Here is a 20,054-nt window from a genome sequence, read left to right as displayed (position 1 = left end):
ACTCTCAAGGTGGGAAAGCAGGCAGGCCCAGAGGGAGCAACTGCACTGGGGGTAGGGTTGTTTTTTCTATTTATGTTTGCATAGGTTATGGGTCATAGCTAGGGCTGGTTTTGACTGAGTTTATTTCTGGTCATCCAAGGGCCTCCTCCTACTAGTCAGGAGGGGGAATTTTTGGTCCTACAAGGTTCTTGCCAGAACTGTCTTGGCCATCTTCCCCATGGCAGGGGGCGGGGGGGTGGTGGTGGTGGTTGTGTGGAAACTACAGAACAAATATATTATAATGAAGTTACAGGTTATTGTAGGAAACAGGCTGGAAAGGAGGGTGCTTTCTCTGTACCTGTTGTTCTTGGTCTGCTAGCCCCAGAAGATGAGAAACCAAGAAACCATTGTTTACCACCACCCTTGTATCCAGTTCATATCTAGCTAACTGCCTACTCTATCAGTAATACCGTCTACATGACAAGGTTGTTTTGAGGACTGGAAATAATAATGAGCCAAACACAGTAACTAGTCTTAGAAGAAGCCTTCAAACAAAGATGCAGAAAGTAAAGTGATGATGATTGGCAAGAAGAGAAATAAAGCAAGATGAGAGGTCAGAGTGGGGTTGTTGGTGTCTTATATATGGGATGAAGAAGAGCCCTCCAAGAAGAAGCCATCTTCATATGAGAGATACCATGTGGACTTCAGGAATTAAGGATTTGAAGTAGGACTCTATATAGGAAATCATAATTGTATCAGTTTAATACACTCAAACTACAAATTACACATCATTTATATTTGGCTTTGTAATAACTGTGCAATTACATTTGGATAATAGTACTGTAGAATCTGGTAACAGGAGATTCTAATGACACTTTTTTTAAGTGTTTGTTTTAGAGAGACAGAGCATGTTATCAGGGAAGAGCAGCAAAGGGGGAGAGAGAGGGAGAGAGAGAGAATCTTTAAGCAGGCTCCATGCTGATCCCATGACCCTGGGATCATGACCTGAGCCAAAATCAAGAGTCAGATGCTCAACTGACTGGGCTACCCAGGTACCCCTGAATTTCTAATGATACTTCTTACTGTAAGTTGTATGAACTGCATTGAGTTCAGTTTATGTAATGTTTCTCAAAGCCTACACAATCTTAATGTATGGAAATTGCTAGAACAGTTTGTGAATATTAAAACTAAAACTGTCAATTATTTTACCATCAAAAATGGGTTCATCCAAAAATAACAGAACTGTAATTCAGCCACATGAAAGCTAAAGCAAAACCAGAGGCAAGTCCAGCAAACAAAGGAGAGGAAGGTTACTTTATAGAGAAGAAGTACTACATTGGGAGGGGTTGTTTTGAATGAAAGTCCACTAGAGAAAAGCAAGAGTTCAGGGTGATGACCGCTTCTCTCTCATTGGGTTGTGGGGATAGATTTCTTATAAGAGATGCAGTCTACATCTTCTCCCTGCTGGGGCCTAGAATTGATTATTCCTCCTTGTTGATGGTTCTATTGGGTCTGTAGTTGACATTTCTTCCTATAATTGACATCAGGAGGTAAGCCTCCCAATTCTGTTAGTGAGGTTTCCCTTTACTAATTTTCAGTGTGTTCTATTAATTTACCTATTAACAATTATGTCTACTAACTGTGATATAATCTGTTTCTGAGTTGTTATAAGGATTTAATGAGATAATGTATGGGAAATACCTAACTTAAGGTCTGAAGAGTTTTAGAGGCTCAATAAACATTAATTTGTCTTCGAAACTTCACTACAGGTGAGATTAGTGATAATCTTCTGGTTTCTCCACTTTGTCTTTTCCAAGTGTTAACTTCACCTTCAGAGGATTGGAGCAGGAAAGGAAAGCAGAAGTTTAGAAAGGCCAGTTTATACACAACATTGAATACAGTGGGCAGTGGGAACAAATTTCCAGAGCACAGAAATTCTTAAGATGCCTCCAGTAGCTGTGATAATGACCAATTCTGGGATGATGCATCTGGAAAGTTGAGTCAGATGCATGCAAGGGATTAGCAAAGAAATAAAAAACAAGGTTTGCTAGAGAAGGTAGGAATGAAAAGAATCCAAAGCCCACAGTCTGGAGAGGAGGAAAAAATAATGGAGCTGTAGCAAAAAGCAAGGCAACCAGTATAGGAGTTAGATTTTGTTTCAATCTCTGAATTTTATACCTGAACAAGCCCTTACAAATCATTTGCTTCTTTTCTGAGTGGGAAAACTGAGGCTCAGAAATGTTTTGTTAAAAGTTACACAACTCCTGGGGTGAAGTGATAAGAACGGGAAGATACCCTCTGTCTTCTGTACAGGCTGCCTTTGTAGGTTCAGATTGAAGTTATGTTAGATAGCCAAATGGAAATGGACATATGTTAGGACTCTCAAAGAGAGATACAGGCTGAACAGAGGCATCTACATCCAAGCATTTTGCTGGCAATACAGCAAAGGGAGAAAGTGGAGGAAAGGTGAACAAAGACACAGAGTTAAAAGAGAACAAGGAACTGGAGGGTATTATGCTAAGTGAAATTAGAGAAAGACAAAAATCATATGACTTCACTCATATGAGGACTTTAAGAGACAAAACAGATGAACATAAGGGAAGGGAAACAAAAATAATATAAAAACAGGGAGGGGACAAAACAGAAGAGACTCATAAATATGGCGAACAAACTGAGGGTTGGTTGCTGGAGGGGTTGTGGGAGGGCGGATGGGCTAAATGGGTAGGGGCATTAAGGAATCTACTTCTGAAATCATTGCTTCACTATATGCTAACTAATTTGGATGTAAATCTTAAAAAATAAAAAAATAAAGTTAAAAAAAAGAGAACAAGGAGAGGCCCAAGAAGGGAGAAAACATGCAGGTTACATATGGTCTTTACAGCTGAGAAAAGGGCAGTTTTTAACAACATGGAAAGATGTTGTTAAGCATCATGGAGCTGTTTCTTAAGGAGAAGGAGAGTTGTTTCAGGGCAATGGAAGACCTAGAGGCTAGACCACAGGAGGTAAAGGGGGGGCCCATATCAGAAGCTGGTTTCCCAGGCATACTACTTTGAGGCTCCTCCAGTGTGAGCCCAGGACTCTTCCTCCCAGCGTCTTACATTGATGGTGTAGCTCACTAATTGGTAGTGGGTAGAAGCTAACTGTATTACTTGGTAGGGAATAACAGCTCTGTGGTGTAAATGTATACATTGGATCCTTGAAGATAAAAAGTCCTGCTGGAGTCCCCAGGCAGATCCTCTGTCAGCTCTAAAATCATCACACGAGCAGGACTGTATTTGTTTGCCAGGGCTGCTATAACAAAGGACCACAGACTGTATGACTTAACAGAAATTTATTGTCTCACATTTCTAGAGTGTAGAAATTGAAAATCAGGGTGTCATCAGTGTTGGTTCCTTTTGAGGGCTGTGAGGAACAGCCTTTTCCATGCCTCTTCCAAAGCTCCTGGTGGTTTGCTGGTGATCATGGCTGTTGCTTGTTGAAACATGACTCCAGCCTTTGTCTTCATCTTCATGGTATTTTCTCTGTATGTGTGTCTGTGTCCAAATTTCCCTTTTTTATAAGGACACTAGTTACCTTGGATTAGGGGCCCACCATGCTCCAGTATGACTTCATCTTAACTAATTATTATATCTACAATGACTCTATTTCCAAATAAGGTCACATTCTGAGGTAGCGGGGATTAGGATTTCAGTATATGAATTTGTGGTAAGAGAGACACAGTTCAGAAGTACCAAGGGCTTTGACATGTGAGAATCTGCCATTACCATGGTCTTATTTACAGTACCTCAGGTCCAGAAGCCTACACAAACACCTCCTTTCATTTTCACTTTATAGACACTCTGAAATCACAACTATGTTCCCTTTGGCTGCCTTAAAAGTATCGGTAATTCAGTAAGGGGGGAAGCATCATTGGACCGCAGTCCCACCTCAACTGTTTTCAGGCCATGTTCAGCTTGGGGTAAGTCTTTGAGCCTCAGCTTGCTTGTCTACATAGAAATTCATCCTTCCAAGTCAGGGTACTGTGGTTCAGATCAAATGAAATGCAAAAACAGATTAGAAAAGCTGTAAAGCACACACACACTCAATGTTATTTTTAGCATTTAAAGTTTATAAAGACAAAACCAAGAAGAAACCTAGTCATTTTTATTTTTCCTCTTATTGATCAGCATATCTTTGAAATCCAGCACCTGGCCTTAGGTGGCAAATTAGTCTCAAAAACGTTACCTGAAGTACAAATTAACACTCCAGCTTTCTGTGGATGTAGAACAGAGATCATGTTCCTGTTTTAGATGTTCTTGTTAGCTTATTAAGGTTGGATATCTCAGGAAATAATTATTCTCTAGTGGAAGAGTAGCATCTCATATTCATAAAGACAATAAGAAATTTTCCTTTGTAGATATAGAAAGGTCAGCATGACAGATATTTGCATAGTGTTAAAACTACAAAACCTCCACTAGTCAGAGTTGAAGGCTTGTTGCTGTAGCTTGCTGGAAAATACTTGTATCTCAACATATATCTTTTCTACTCTATTAGTTTGCTAGGTTGCCATAAACTAAGTACCACAGACTAGGTGATTTAAACAATAGAAATGTCTTGCCTCCCAGTTATGGAGGTTAGAAGTCTAAAATCAAAGTGCTGACCTGATTTCTTTTGATACCTTGCTCCTTGGTATGTAAATAGTCACCTTCTCCTTTTGTCTTCACATGGCCTACCTTCTGTGCAGGCACCTGTCTATGCCCAAATTTCCTCCTCTTCTAAGGACACCAGTCATAATGGGTGAGGGTTCACCTCAATGACCTCATTTTAACTGAATCAACTCTTTAGAAACCTTATTTCCAAACAGAGTCACATATTCCAAGGCACTGAGGCTTGGGACTTCAACATATGAATTTTGGGGGACACAACTCAGCCCATAACATTCTGGTCTTTGATCACCCCAAATTCATGTCTTCCTCACAGGCAAAATATATCTACCATTTTACTTTAGAACTCCAAAGCACAGCTCCCAAGATTTTTACTAAAATTGAGACAGTTTTTCCTTGAAATAACAAGAAATTAGGGTCATCTTTCCTTTCTCTTAAAATAGGTGGTATATACTTCAATTATATTACTGATAGTAGCTAATTCACTCACCATACTTTTCCTAAAGTTCTGCTGTGTGCCAGCCCAGGGATTGTGGTAGCATCTTCAGATAAAGTTCTTACTCTAACAGTCCCCAGTGTATTTTTTCACAACTTGCCCAGTCTATAACTTTAGAAAGAACTCAAACCATTTCTCCTTTATCTCCACATCCTCAGTGCCTGGCACTTCATTATCAGCAGTTAGTTTTACTATGTAATTGAAAAAAGAAAAAGGATTAGTTTGTAACTATTTTAGATGTAAATATTTTAACGTGTTGTGTAAAAAGCGTGTCTAGGAGTCCTGGTCCTATGCCAGCAATGTCACTCACGTTAATTTCTTCCATTGTAAAAAATGTGTTTTAGAACAGAAATCTCTAAGGGCACTTTGAATTCAGTAATTCCAGGGCTAACTCATATTTGGGGAGTCAGAGAGGCCTTCTTGGAAGAGGGAGCATTTGAGATTCATTGTGAAGTACAAGCGAGAGTCAGTAGAGAAGCATTTGGGGCAGTGGAAGGATCAGAAGTGACAGCAATCCTTGTGTGTTTGCAAAATTTGACCCAAGTCCGGGGCGCCTGGGTGGCTCAGTCGGTTGAGCATCTGACTTCGGCCCAGGTCACGATCTCGCGGTCCGTGAGTTCGAGCCCCGCGTCGGGCTCTGGGCTGATGATGGCCCAGAACCTGGACCCTGCTTCCGATTCTGTGTCTCCCTCTCTCTCTGACCCCCCCCCGTTCATGCTCTGCCTCTCTCTGTCTCAAAAATAAATAAACGTTAAAAAAAAAAAATTGACCCAAGTCCTGGGTACCATGTTGGTAGTTGAAGCCGAGTTTGTGCCTCTAGGAACACACAGTGACATTATTCAGGCTACACAGTGATTAATTGGCCTTTAAGTAGTAGTTGTTGTTTGTGTTTGTTCACCTTCAATTGCTATCTGGTTTAAGCTAGGCATGGGGATATATATTCTGCATCTCAACCTATCCTGTACCTAAAGCTTATAATAACCTAGAAAAAGCAGGATGATCCTAGTAGACCAGTGGATAATAATATTTATAAAGACTCTGTTAAGGAAGCAAGTGACATGACTATCACAGCTTAAAATGCATGGACTTAGGGATAGCTTTTTTTATTACTTAGTATTGGGTTCACCAGTTAGATGAAATTATACAAGAAATGAACCTCCTTGTGAGACTTGACAGTAATACATGGTATTATATGACTAAAGGAGAGAATTAGGTAGAGTTGTGGATTAACTTGGGATACAAAACACCATAGTGTGAGTAGCTTAAACAATAGACATTTGTTTTTTTCACAGTTCTGGAGGCTAGGATTCCAAGATCAAGGTGCCAGCAGGGATGGGTTTTTGTGCAGTCTCTCTTCCTGGTTTGCAGGTGCAACCTTTGTGCTGTGTCCTCATGTGGTCTGAAGTCTGAATATACATAGAAAGAGAATTATCTGGTGTCTCTCTTTTTAAGTAAAAACACCAGTTCCATCTGATTAAAGCCCACCCTGATGATTTCATTTAACCTTAATTGTCTCCTCAAAGGCCCTATCTGCAAATATAGTCACATTGGGGGTTAAAGCTTCAACATGTGAATTTTGGGGGTACTCAATTTAACCCATCATAATGTTTATACAGAGCTTCGTGTATCATCTTATGTTAAGCATCATATGGATGAGGCGACCAGAACTTACCATCTAAACTCTAAAATAGTATCTCAAAAGCCAACACAATTCTGAAAAGATAACCAAGTTTCTTAATTCTGTCTCATAGATAAGATTATTCTACATTCCATTTTTTTCTCTCTCAGCCTAGCACATTTTAAAATAGGTTTGAAACCCAGGAAATTAACACCTTCAATTTATTCCCAGAAGAGATAGCTAATAAGTAGGGAAAATTAAAAATTTTCAGCCAGTTTGCTTTCATGTTTTATAACACATACCACTTTGGCTGTGGAGTAGTTTAATTTGAATTAATCATTAGACTCTCTTCAGAGTTAGAAATGAGGTGATATTTAAAGCAAGTTACATTGTTAGTATAATCTGACATCTAAAATTTAGCCTGAGGTGCAGTCATTTGTACATATGCATGATACTGTGCTTTTTTTGCCCCCCAATTTTTAATGACAAGGATGATTTCCATTATAGAGGTTAAATGACTTGAGGGTGGGGAAAGACTCATGAAAGAAAGCCCCCTTACAAACACAGGGTAGGGGGTAATAATTTCCATCTGCTCTATCAGACTGGGTAGTCTTCCTAAGATGTTTGATCAGACACAAACAAGAGTGACAATAGAATCACTGAGTTACCTCAGTATTTTTAGTACATGGCCAATGTGGTGCAAATTTACAAAATACCACTGATTACCAAATCAGATTTCATTGGTGACCTGCATCTCTGTGGAGCTCACCCACCACACTGACAGCATTTCCAGGTGTACTTCTGCTGACAAGATGGAGGGAAGATAAGGGGCAAGGGATGGATGGTTGCTATCCAAAAATGTTTTCTCTCACTTCATGAAGGCTTTTAGAAATCACTTGGAACTGGAAATAGCAGATTTGGCTGGTCCCTTAGAATTCATTGGTATCATCATCCTACCTCTGTGCTTTGGTGAGCTGACCTGTCTCCAGTGACAACATTTGGCATTATCGGTGAAATCAAGCAATTCCTTTATAGAAGAAAAGCCTAACTTTACCCAGAACAGTTAGGCTTACGTCATATCTCCCAATTTCTTAGACCTACAAATTTGGGATGAAACTCTTGACCCTCAGGGAATAGCTGCATATTTGACATTATTTTGGCATTTGGGGGCATTAGATGTATGTTACATACTTTTAACTTTTTGTCTGATTATGTTGCCACCAAGTGTCTAGTCCAATAGGTGAATGAGGAATTCTTATTTAATAATATGACTTTTCCAGAAATGCCAAACATGATAATCACTGCAACACTTAGATATTATAAAAGGGAAATTCCTGTAAAGCCCTCATTTTAGTCCCCTCTGGATCTGTAGTCTGTTTCACAGCCAACTGCTTGCCAAACAGACCTCTGAGGCTGAGACCATTCATTTTTTCAGCTGTGGGGACCAGACAACAGGAATACAACTGGCCCCTCCAATGACCCATGTAATGTAGAAGATGGATGGTGCACTATTACACCAAACCACCAGTGGGCAAATAGCTGGCTGGAACCCACTGTCCTTTTTTCTCTTTGTGCCCTGTGATGTTCACTTTTGGTTAAGTCTGTTTCTGCTACAAATCTCTGGCTTCTTACATGACAAAGATTCAAATAGACGAATACTTGTGCCTCAGGTGGAAGTAACCTGCAATGATGAGTATTGGAGAGTCCCAGCTAAGGATACTTACTTAAGTGGAACACCTCCCCCCACCCCCCAAATGGGATGAGACTCCTGGTAGAATCTGAGATCTCTGCATTTGGAGGGCCTCTGGGTGTTAAGAACTTCACCCACCTTCCCCTCTTTCTTTATATTACTCACTAATTCATCCGCTAGGATCATTTGCTGGGTTGTGGGACCACAATGATGAATAAGCCAGAGAAGGGACAGCCTTCATTAAGCTTTCAGTATAATGATGGAACTAGATCTGAGTTTTTCAACTTCAGTATTATTGACATTTCATTTTGGTTAATTCTTTTGGGGGATGGGGAGAAGTAGAACTGTCCTGTGCATCATAGGATATTAAACAATATCCCTGGCCCCTACCCGCGAGATGCCAGTAATAACCTCCCTTACCTGATTGGAACAATAATAAAGGTCTCCAGACTTTGCCAAATATCCCCCAGGTGGAGAGGTATGTACAAAATTGCCCTTGGTTTAGCTAGATTAATATATAAAGAAACTAACAAATCAATACATGTGTATTTTTAAGTTATTATAAATATCACAAAGGAAACAAATATGACACTAGGTAAGAGAAATTCATAGAATTGGATTTAATTAATGTTAAAGGGTTAGGGGAAGCATCTTTTAGGAGGTGATATTTAAGAGAAGACCTAAAAGGATCATGGTGAATATAGAAGTGTTACACAAAGACCAATACTTAGGCCCAGCTTGAGGCAAATGTTGATCTATTCATGGAATTAAAGCAGGCCAGTGTGAGTGGAGGGACTCGAGGGCTGATAGGAGTATGGATTTTATTATAAGTGTGGTAGGGGGGTGCCTGGGTGGCTCAGTTGGATAAGTGTCCAACTCAGGTCATGATCTCACAGGTTTATGGGTTTAAGCCTCGTATTGGGCTCTGTGCTGATAGCTCAGAGCCTGGAACCTGTCTCAAATTCTGTGTCTCCCTCTCTCTCTCTGCGCCTCCTGAGCTTGTGCTCTGTCTTGGTCTTTCAAAAATAAATAAACATTAAAAAAAAGTGTGGCAGGAAACCTTTGGACAATTTTAAGCATGGAAGATATAGTACTTACATTTTAGGACCAAGTCAGCATCATTACTCATTCTATTGTGTGAAGGCCCTCTGCGTGTTTCACTTGTGCTTACAGGGGATACAAAGTAAAGGGATAGAATCCTATGGAAAATACGACAAGAGCCCCATCAGTATGGGAAAATTAATTTGCATCCAAACCTGCCCTTAGATTCTATTTCATTTAAAAAGAACTGATGATGGTACAAAATCAAAATGGGTAAGTGATAAGATGTGTGTGAAATGTGAAGATTACTGAAGATTACTTTCCAACCTGTAAAATGGGGATCAAAAAGAATGTATTAAATATCTGTTAATGAAGAGTGAGAATTCAGTAAAATCTTATTCTATGTCAACATATTTTAATTACTATTATCAAGAACAATATTAACTTCATTAGAAGCCAAAGTTCAACTGAATTAATTGTAAAGATCTTTTTGGATTTATTCAACAATTTCTGAGTTGGGCAGTATCCCATCTAGCATATGGAAAGGAGCTACAAGAAGCTTTACAAAATGAAAGACTTCTATAAGCAGAAGGTAGTGGGGACAAGAGAGTTATACTAGCCAAAAGCAGACTGGTTGTAGCAAGGTCACTTTCCTTTGGGGCATCTATCAGATGGATTTCCTAACTAATGCTGATCAGGCAATTCCTGATTAACTGGGAGAGCTGAAACTACAACTGAATCTTGGTGTGGAGATGTGAGGTTTAGCATAAGCCACTCCATTTGGGGCCTGTTTTGTTTTTAACAACTTCTTCCATGTTAAGTATCATGTTTTATCTCCTACATGTCTGTCAAATTCATTTGCTCTCCTTGACCACCTTCAGTCTAGAATCTATTCCTTAGCCTAAACTTAGTTATCAAAGTTTGCATTTAATGTGTTTTAAACTTACTTTAAAAAGAAAGATCTTAGTGAATCTATTTTTAATTAACGATAGAGCAAGAAGTGTCTGAAGGAAAACATTTTTACTCCTTAATATCATGTACAGTGTTGATAGCCAATCTTGAGTTTTACAGGATAACCTGAAGAACCATACACAGAAAATAAGATTATGCTTTGATAGAAATAAAAACAAAATGGACTAGTGTCGAATGACTACCAAAAGATGGTGGAATCAATCATTCATCCACAAATGTGGATTGATGTCTATACAAACTTGGTACTAAGATAAAACGGGCATCAAAATCTAGAATGGTCCTAGCCAATGAGGGAATAGGAGATACACTTGCTTATAATGATCACGTGACCAAAATGTGGACTTGGGAACAAGTGCCATAAAGCTTTCCTGAAAATAGCACATTTTGCTAATGATGGCATGCACGCACAAAGAACTTGCTGTGTCCCAGGAATTTTCATGATTGTTCTGTTACTCATTTAATACTCCTATCAACTTGATGTAGTAGGTATTGCTATCCTCATTTTATAGATGAGGAGACTGAGGGCTTAGTGAGGTTTAGTAACTTATCCAAAGATACATGGCTAGCAAGTGATGTTCAGGATTTGAAATAAGGTGCTTTCATTTCAGAGTCTATGTTTTAACCATTAAAATATACTGCTAAAAGGGTGCCTGGGTGGCTCAGTTAAGCTTCAGACTTTGGCTCAGGTCATGATCTCACAATTTGTGGGTTCCAGCCCTGCGACAGATCAGAGCCTGGAGCCTGCTGCAGATTCTGTGTCTCCCTCTCTCTGCCCCTCCCCCAAATGCACTCTCTCCTCTCTCTCAAAATAAATATAACATTAAAAAAAAACAAGGACACCTAGGTGGCTCAGGTCGTGATCTCAGTTTGTGGGTTCAAGCCCCATGTTGGGCTCTCCACTGACCACTCAGAGCCCTCTCTTTCTCTGCCCCTCTTCTGCTTGTGAGCTTACTCTATCTCAAAAATAAATAAGTAAACATTAAAAATAATAATAAAATAAAAATAAATTATGGGGCTATAAATTAGGAGAACAGGAGAGACAAGAATTATGAGAAAAAATAACAGAGAAGCTGGTGTGCAGAGCAGAGTACGTGTAAAAAAGGAGGAGGTGGTTAGGAGGAAAGAGGAATAAAACAGGAATTACTGTAATCCTCAATATTGAAAACTTTTCTGACCCTGCAGTATTCCTGGCAGCTTTTACAAACCACATCAAACTAGTTTCATTTTTTTGTGCTATGCACACTAGCCTGTTAGAAGGCACTAACAAAAATTTCCAAATTATCATTGATGTTCTTTCCCTGCAAGGCATTCCCATTACATTATTTCTTTGTATGCACCCCATGATTTATCAACAAGACCCTTTCAAGCTGACCTTTTCTTTTTAATTATTTTTTGCATCTTTTGTTATAGTTCATTTTCATCAACTTAATTACGTTCCAATAAATAGGGTTCTTTCTTAATTAGCAATGTCCTACTCCTTGACCTTGGGATGTATGTATAACAATAGACATTGCCAGCAGCCTAAGAGAATATATCCCAATTTGTCCTATGCATTATGCTTACTTTTTGTTCACCAAGATGCTATTAATTTAGTAGTTAAGAAGCATGGTAGATTTCATTCCACAGATACATAGAACCGCCAACATTGTGCCTAGCTCATGGTATCATACCAAATGTCCATTTCCTGTTTCCCTTCATTCTATGTCTAGGGTGACATTTGGATGACTTGGCTGACAATGTAATCTGAAAGAAGCAATAAGTTTCAGCTCACATCTGTGTAACTAATCTTATTCTATAGCAGGCAGTTTACTCACACTTCTGATATGTCCACCACTTCCAACTGCTTATAATCAAGTAATTTGTCACATATCATCTTATTTCCTGGGCCAATTAGGAACCTATTTTCTAAACAAACAGCCACAAAAACATCTCCATGTGTTTTTCACATTGCAAACTGAAAGCATATGCTATGTTTTAAACACATTGTCAAATTTTCACTAAGGGTGGGAATGGTTGGGATTTGATTTTGCACTTAAAAAAATGAAACAACTATAGATCTTTCAAGTTTACTAGTAAGTGGTCAGATTTTGAATAGTATATTGAAAGAAAATAATAGTTTTTAAGAGGTACAAAAGATCTCTTTAAGAGCATTACCTAATACTCTTGTAATATGGCTAAGTGGGATTAATCATGGGTACTCATTGATCAGCAGTGCCCAATAGAATTTTCTGTGATGATCACAATGTTCTATATGTGCATTGCCAAGTATGGTGCCACAGCCTCAGGTGGCTATTGAGTACTTAAAATGTGATTTGTATAAGTGAGGAATGAAATATTTAATTTTAATTCAATTTAAATAGCACATCTGGCTACTACCTACCATGTACCACAATACGACTATAGATAGTCTATAGATAGGAAGAAGGTGGGAATTTGTAACTCCTAAACAACATCAGTGAAAAGATGGGACTTGAAAATCGTGAAGAGTGAACCTAGCAGGTGTAGGTGGATTAAATCTCTCCAATGACTAAAGAAAACTGGTTAAAGTCAAGCAGAACTTGAGGGATGTTAAACAATGTCTGTTTCATCAGGAACTTTGAGGAATGGGGCTGTCACACCAGGCTAATTCTTTAATGAAATGGCATCTTTAATTAACTTTTCTAGATGATATCGTCACTGGTGTTTAAGATGAAATTCATTATTTCTCAGCTGAAAACTATAGAATGCCCTGCTGTGTTTGCAGGTAACATCTTCAGTAGATAATTACTTCGATCTTTGTTAGGAGCTATTCACACTGATCTAAGGCCCAGATTCTTTGGTGTAATACTATCATGATCCAAAGCCAAAATTGCTGCAAACCTGTACAAGCTAATTCACTCTGCCACAAAAGTATATCTGACTTATTCATCATTTTAAAAAATAAAATATGCTATGTTATCAGAACCAGCAAATTTTAGAAAGGGATTTCTTCAAAATCTGTTTATGGCAAATTTTAACTGTAGATGGCTTATCTTGCCAGAAATACCCTTTCTGATCTTGTCCACGTAGCTAACTCCTATTCATCTTTCAAGATTTAGCTGGAGCTTCACTTTATGTCTTCCCTTGCCCTACTTCCCAGGTCCTACACTTTCTTGCAGTCATATTAACAGAGATATTGGAGTGAGTGTTCTTTTCTTTCTCTGCTGCTGGACTTAAACCAAATGAAGACAGAGACTGTCCTATTCATCTTTATTTTCCTGAATATCTATTAGGGGCCTGGGCATAGTAAAGACACTGCAACTATTTGATAAATTAGCACATATTCATAAAAACATTTCCATGAAGTATACTAGAACAATTCTTAAGGGTCAGGTCTCAATGAAGGTAATAAGCAGAGACCTGCTTGTCTATATCAGGACAGCAACTGGAGAGAGACCATACAGTTTATTATAAATATTAATTGCCAAAAGGATATCTGTGATTGTATCTCAACATACCTATCTTAAATGCCATGGGTCTATTGCATATAAAGAACATTTCCACGTAGAGTAGGTTTGTGTAGACACCGAGAAAACAACGGATTCATGGTGGTATACGTGCTAATCACTTCACTCATGTACAAACATCTCAGTACCCAAGGGTCACCCCAAGTGCCCAAGTCTTCTCCAGGTTGTAAACCTGTCAGAGTTGCTGGCAAATCATGAAAACATTAAGCATTCCTTCTGCTAAAAGTAATGATTTCTATTAAGATACAATAATTTCCTCAAATTCCATATTCCAAAATATTCTTTTCCCTTGATTATGGAAATAGCCCTTAACTTAGTGGTCATGACATGACAATATTCCAGATGAATTGAGACATCCTAAACTATTGGTCCATTTTTTTTTTCAAATGACCTCAAAAGAATGTCTACCAGAAATGCATGTATTGGGGTAGGATGCAGAGTTTAGGAAGAGGAATAGTTGCAGAATGCCCCCACCAGGCAAGAGGATCTGAACTTCAAGAAGAGGTATATTAGGGTTTCTTGATCAGGATATGTTCCTTTGCAAAAGAATTGATCGCATTCAGCCAGCCATTTAGTCACAGTATACGTGGCTTTGCTTACTGTGCATGTCCCTGAGAATGGCAATTCTGACATGCCAGGCACCACCCCCAATCAATAACTCAGTCAGACATAAGCCTTTTTGCAGCTCCAAAGGAAACCAATGGGACAATAGAACTTGCTTTGCACAAATTCTCTCTGCCGGCGCTTGGCAGGAGCCTGCCACCTATTGGGTAAAAAAGGAGGCACACCTAGATTGGAAACAGGGCTTGAAGTCATCTGATACAAAGGCACTGAACTGGGGAAGGCCTGGTGGCAGACTGCTTGCTGTGACAGGGTTGGTCAACCTGAACAGTGGTGTTGTTCTGTCACCAGAGCATGTAAACTGGATGCATCAGTGACAGCAACAGCTAGTGCAATATCAACAGTGAAACTTAGAGGCACAGTCTGACAGGCTGGTATTCTGAGCATCCTCCCCCATGGGAGCGAGCCTTCGAGGCAATCTTCAATTGCGGGCAACCATCACAGCGCCTGATCTGACAATTCTGACATGGGCCTCATAAGACTCTAAAAGCTATGTTTGCCCTCTATAGGCACTGCAGTGTCCAGGGACCAAGAGCCCCCTTAAGCAAACTCAATAACTTCCCTTTGGCATATCCAAGAGAATTGAGACACAGGATCAGAAAACAAGAAAAAGTCCTCTTCAAAGTGTATTCAGCTATGAGTTCCACACTTATCCACTTCTGCCTCATTTTTTTCACATTTCCTCACTCTAATAGATCCACGCCCTTTTGGCAGGGGGAAGGGTCAAGTTCCAGAATCACAAATTAATCTTTGCAAAGAGTAGTCTGCTTTGAAGTCTCCTGGGAAAACATTCGTCGATGGAGGAAATAGTGGGTTCACCAAATATAGGGACTTCACCATTATGAAGTGGAATGACAGCTACTCAGTTTTCCTCAATGATTTACAGTTTATAATGCATTTTGACACCAATTAATTGAGTTGATACTGAAAATAACTCTTTAAGGTAGACATCATTATCTTTCTCAGAACAGGAAGCTAAAGCTCAGATTAAAAAATTTCCTCAAGATCACACCTTGAAGATAGTAGAGGTGGGGTCCCCACCAGTTCTTCGGGTATTTAGTATCACACACAGCCCACCCCAGCACAGGGAGGCCTCCCAAGGAAATAACCCTTTTTTCTGAGTAAAAAATGGACCCAGTGTTTGCAATCTCAATTTCTCTGATATTTGGCTACAATATTAATTTTTTTAATGTTCATTTATTTTTGAGAGAGAGAGAGAGCACACAAGTCAGGAAGGGGGAGAGAGAGAGAGAATCCCAAGCAGGCTGTATGCTGTCAGCACAGAGCCCAATTTGGGCCTTGAGCTCACAAACCATGAGATCATGACCTGAGCCAAAGTTGAACACTTAACGACTGAGCCACGAGGGTGCACCCCCTATTTTTTAATTATATATATAAAACAAAGTGAAATACACAGGTCTTAAGTGTATTTGGGATGAATTTTGACAAATATGGACATTTGTATAACCATCACTTACAAGGTAAAGGTTTCCATTACCCAGAAAGTTGCCTTTGTCTTTTTCCAATTAGTACCAATTTCCAAATAACCATTATTTTGCCTCAGTCAACATAGATTATTCTGCCTGCTCTTGAACATCACATAGATGAATTTATACAGTATGTACTGTTTTGTGTCTCGATGGTTTACTCAAAACTTTTCCTGAGATTCATTCTTGCATATATACAGTGATGAACTCCTGGAGCACTTTGTTGCCACATCTTATAAGAAGTCTTTGCCTTTATCTATTTTTTTGTCCACCCCTAACAAGTAATCTCATGTAGGCAGAGGGTGCAATTAATTTATCTCCTGTCTCCCACAGTACCCCACACAGGGTTTAAAGTATATTTGATACATGATACATATTTGTTAAATTAAGCAAATGATAAATTCCTTCCTTGGGTCATTAGCTGACTTCAAGAGAAAGGTCAAGTATAAGCAGAAAAGCATATCCTCCGTGAAACTATATGCCACCTGGCCAGGGATTTTATAGAGGTGATGGTTTTATTGGGCAGGATGTAAAGAGGAAGGCAAAGCAATATCTATAGCACCTTATTACATTGTGAGAATTGATTTAATATGCGAGGTTTGGGGAAGTGATATTCTGCATTTTGACATGACCATATGCCTGGGACAGGTTACCACGCCCTGCATTCTGTGGACTTTATGACCACAAATTTCAAATGAAAATGTCAAAAATTCTACTTGTTCTCAAATAATGGAATGTGATAAAGTTGAAAATGTCAAAAATTCAGCTTGTTCCCAACTAATGGAATGTGATGAAGTTGAAGAATGCAAAGTCTGAATGCCAGTCAAGCAAATATTTTGAGGGAATATATATTGTGTTTGCCCTTTTAGTTTATTTATAAAGTGAATCTGAAGAGAGGCAGAGATATTATTTATAGCAATAGCTAGAGCCTCGTACTTCAAGCTTCTAAAGTCTTAGGACTGAGTGCCAATCTAATGGGGCAGGGAAAATTTATGGGACAGGGGGAAAATTATGCCAAGGCTGCAAAGCCTTCTGCAGTGATGGCAGCTGCTTTTATGGGGAAAAGGCATATTACTTTGTCTCCAAGCTGAAGTGAGGACTATCTAATGCAACATCAAGATCTCTGACTTTCAACTAAGCTGCGACAATGACTATCATGAGATGTGTCTGCCTCTGACAGCCTCTCTGTCCATTCAAAAACCACTTAAGACTAAGTGGAGGAATCCTAATTATAGAGCACCTGTTCAAGAATAGAATTTTAGAGCCTCTGGAAAGACAGAGAAGGAAGTTGCTGATAGGCCTTTCTGGTGATTATTGTCCAGACTATGGTTGAATCTTACTCAATCAGTAACCAATTTAGCCAGTGAAGAGCTAAGTTTCCATTAGTGACTGTTGACAAATGAGACAGTAAACCTAATTCCTTCCTGCTTCTTCCTACAACTCCCTGAGACCAGAACTTTCTTGGACCTATTACTGCAGTAGTAAAGGACCAGAAAGTAACACCAAAGAAGTAATAAGTCGTCTCCAAATTGATTGTGAGGCCAATTATATGTTGGATTGAAAAGATAAAAAAAATAAGAGGAATTATAAGAAGAAAAGAGCACTTGCAGTATTCAAAGAGTGTAACTATGACCTGGGTTGAGCCCAAAATCACACCATATAACTAACTAAAAAGGTAAACTGGTAATGAATAAAGCCATGAAACAATATGAAATACTCATACCTGAATATGATCTGATCTTGCTATATAGAAAGACTTTCTAGGCAATGGTTCTCAACCCTGACTGCACAATAGAAGCACCTAGGGAGCTTTTGAAACTCTTGGTGCCCATGTAGGACAACAGACTAATCAAATCAAGACATCAGGGGTAATGGAGGAAGGGCAGAATCCAAGCTACAATAGTTTTTAAAGCATCCCAGGTGATTCCACTATGTAACCAAAGTTGAGATTCACTGTTCTCAACATAGTAAAAATAATAATGTCCAATTATTTGACTACCTAAAACAAAAATTTTGATAAACATTGGAAACATGTATAATGCATATGGTATTAGTGTCCTAGATGTATAAAGAATATAAATTTATAAGGAAATATTTTTTGCATTATCCTTTTCATGTTCTATGTGCCCACACTCTCCCAAACATATTAATTTGAAATCACAATGATGGAAAAGGTCAGCGTGTAGATACTCCTTAACACTTTCCACTTCCTACTGCCTAGCTTTCTGTATCTAAAAGGTCCTTAGATGAATGCACATACCAAAACAGCCACATCTTGGGAACTGTTTTTTGTTTTTTTGTTTTTTTTTAATTCTAGATTTCTGGAGATAGAATGAATCTATATCATTGTGTAGTGTTAAGGTTTACAATTTGATGACTTGATATATGTATATCAAGTACATATGAATTATGTATATATGGAAATTATTACCACAATGAGGTTAATTGGAACTATTAACAAGGAATCTAAATCAGCACTTATCAGACTTTAATGTACATAGAAATAATCTGGGGATCTTATTAATGTAAATTTAGGCCTAAGAAACTACATTTGGAGCAAAATCTCAGTAAGTGGGTCCTGGAACCACATTCTCAGTACCAAGTACTTAGTCAACTTTCAAAATTTTAGAGAGGGTTAGAGCTTATATTCACCTTTTGTTTCTCTAAGGATCTCAAAATAAATGATCAGGAGGGTATAAAACATAGGTATACACATCTATATATTCTCATAGACAAGAGCAAATATTATAGCTATTCTCAATCTCATGCAAACAAGTGAAATAATTTTAGTTAAAACTTGGCATTTGAGCAGTTGCCTACTTTCATAATGCATTGTCTGAAAAATGAAATCCTGGGGTTACTTTTGAAAAAGAAGACCTTTAGTCAAATGAATGTGAATATTTGAGGGCCACTACAAAAGGAATGAGGTCATGGGAATTGATAAACCATGTGAGTTCAATGTGGACCCTGATAAAGGCTGTGCCTACTGACATGAGTTAAGTCAGTAAGTCATGAAGTACCTTTGGTATAGTACACACCCACAGCTCAGCGTCACTTGGATTTGATAGTTGGACAGCTCAAGTAAATAACCACTTCTACACTGTGATGTTGGTTCCCCACAGCAAAGCATAGTCCGTATCACCAGGTAGGTATCCATTCATCAAATATTTATTGAACAAGTGTGGCAAATATCAATACCCAAATGGCAGAAAGGAGGCAAATATTAACCCATTCTACAAGTAATTAATGAAGCTAAGGTCCTAAAAGAATGACATCATCCAGAACCAGAGAGCACAGCACTGTGTGAGTGTGTGTTTCTAAAGACTTAATGATTTAATGAGAGAGAGGCAGACTAGTTTAGTCAAATGACCAAGGGGATCCCTAGATGGTTTTCCTTGCATTCAGTCACATCACATCCTGGGTGATTGTTCAAATTTCAGATTCTTGGACATCTTACCTAGGATTCCAAAATCTAAATTAGACCATTCTTTTTGAGAGTAACTCCATAAAAACAAGCCGAGATAGACTTGGTACCAGAATTCTGATTTCAGACTTCACTTGTACCACCTTTTGATCTTGGACACATTTCTTATCCTTCTGGAGAACTGGTTGCCAACTCTAGTGTCTACAGGTACTGGGTAGGGAGCTTAGTGAAGAAACAGGGCAGTCATGGACGATAGGGCGCAGTAGGTATCTATATCAACATACATTGTGTGTGTATGATTTATGTATATATGGACAGTATAGTGACAAACAAAAGCACCCATGTTGTGTTTAAGGGTGTCTGTCCCCACAAAGCTGTAGAGAAATGGTGGCCAGATCTTGAGATTTTTAAACACGTTATGCATGCCACTGGTGGCTACCAGGTTACAGAGTCCATCTTAAAGCCTTGCTCTTTTTTTTTTTTTTTTTTAAAGACTGTCAAATGAGGCTAATAACACTTACCATGCAGGATTGTGTGGCAGGGGTCAGAGATAATATAAGTGAAAAGCACTTTATAAATCATAAATCATAAAAGCAAG

The 20,054-nt window shown here is 38.7% G+C and overlaps 1 protein-coding gene and 1 long non-coding RNA gene across 10 annotated transcripts in view; one reads left to right on the top strand and one right to left on the bottom strand.

Annotated features, from left to right (window-relative positions):
• Positions 1 to 20,054, top strand: part of GRM7 (glutamate metabotropic receptor 7) — a 900,471-nt gene that overhangs the window by 786,797 nt on the left and 93,620 nt on the right. The gene's annotated exons all lie outside the window — the stretch shown is intronic.
• Positions 8,816 to 20,054, bottom strand: part of LOC147583486 (uncharacterized) — an 813,850-nt gene continuing 802,611 nt past the window's right edge. For all 3 annotated transcript variants that reach the window (XR_015248270.1, XR_015248269.1, XR_015248271.1), the window contains one exon: positions 8,816 to 9,625. This is a non-coding gene — a long non-coding RNA (uncharacterized LOC147583486). The remainder of the gene's footprint in view (positions 9,626 to 20,054) is intronic.

Source organism: Puma concolor, chromosome A2, assembly GCF_028749965.1.
Source record: "Puma concolor isolate L17-30 chromosome A2, mPumCon1.1.hap2, whole genome shotgun sequence".
In the NCBI taxonomy this organism is placed as follows: domain Eukaryota; kingdom Metazoa; phylum Chordata; class Mammalia; order Carnivora; family Felidae; genus Puma; species Puma concolor.
This window is presented reverse-complemented; position numbering and strand designations above follow the sequence as displayed.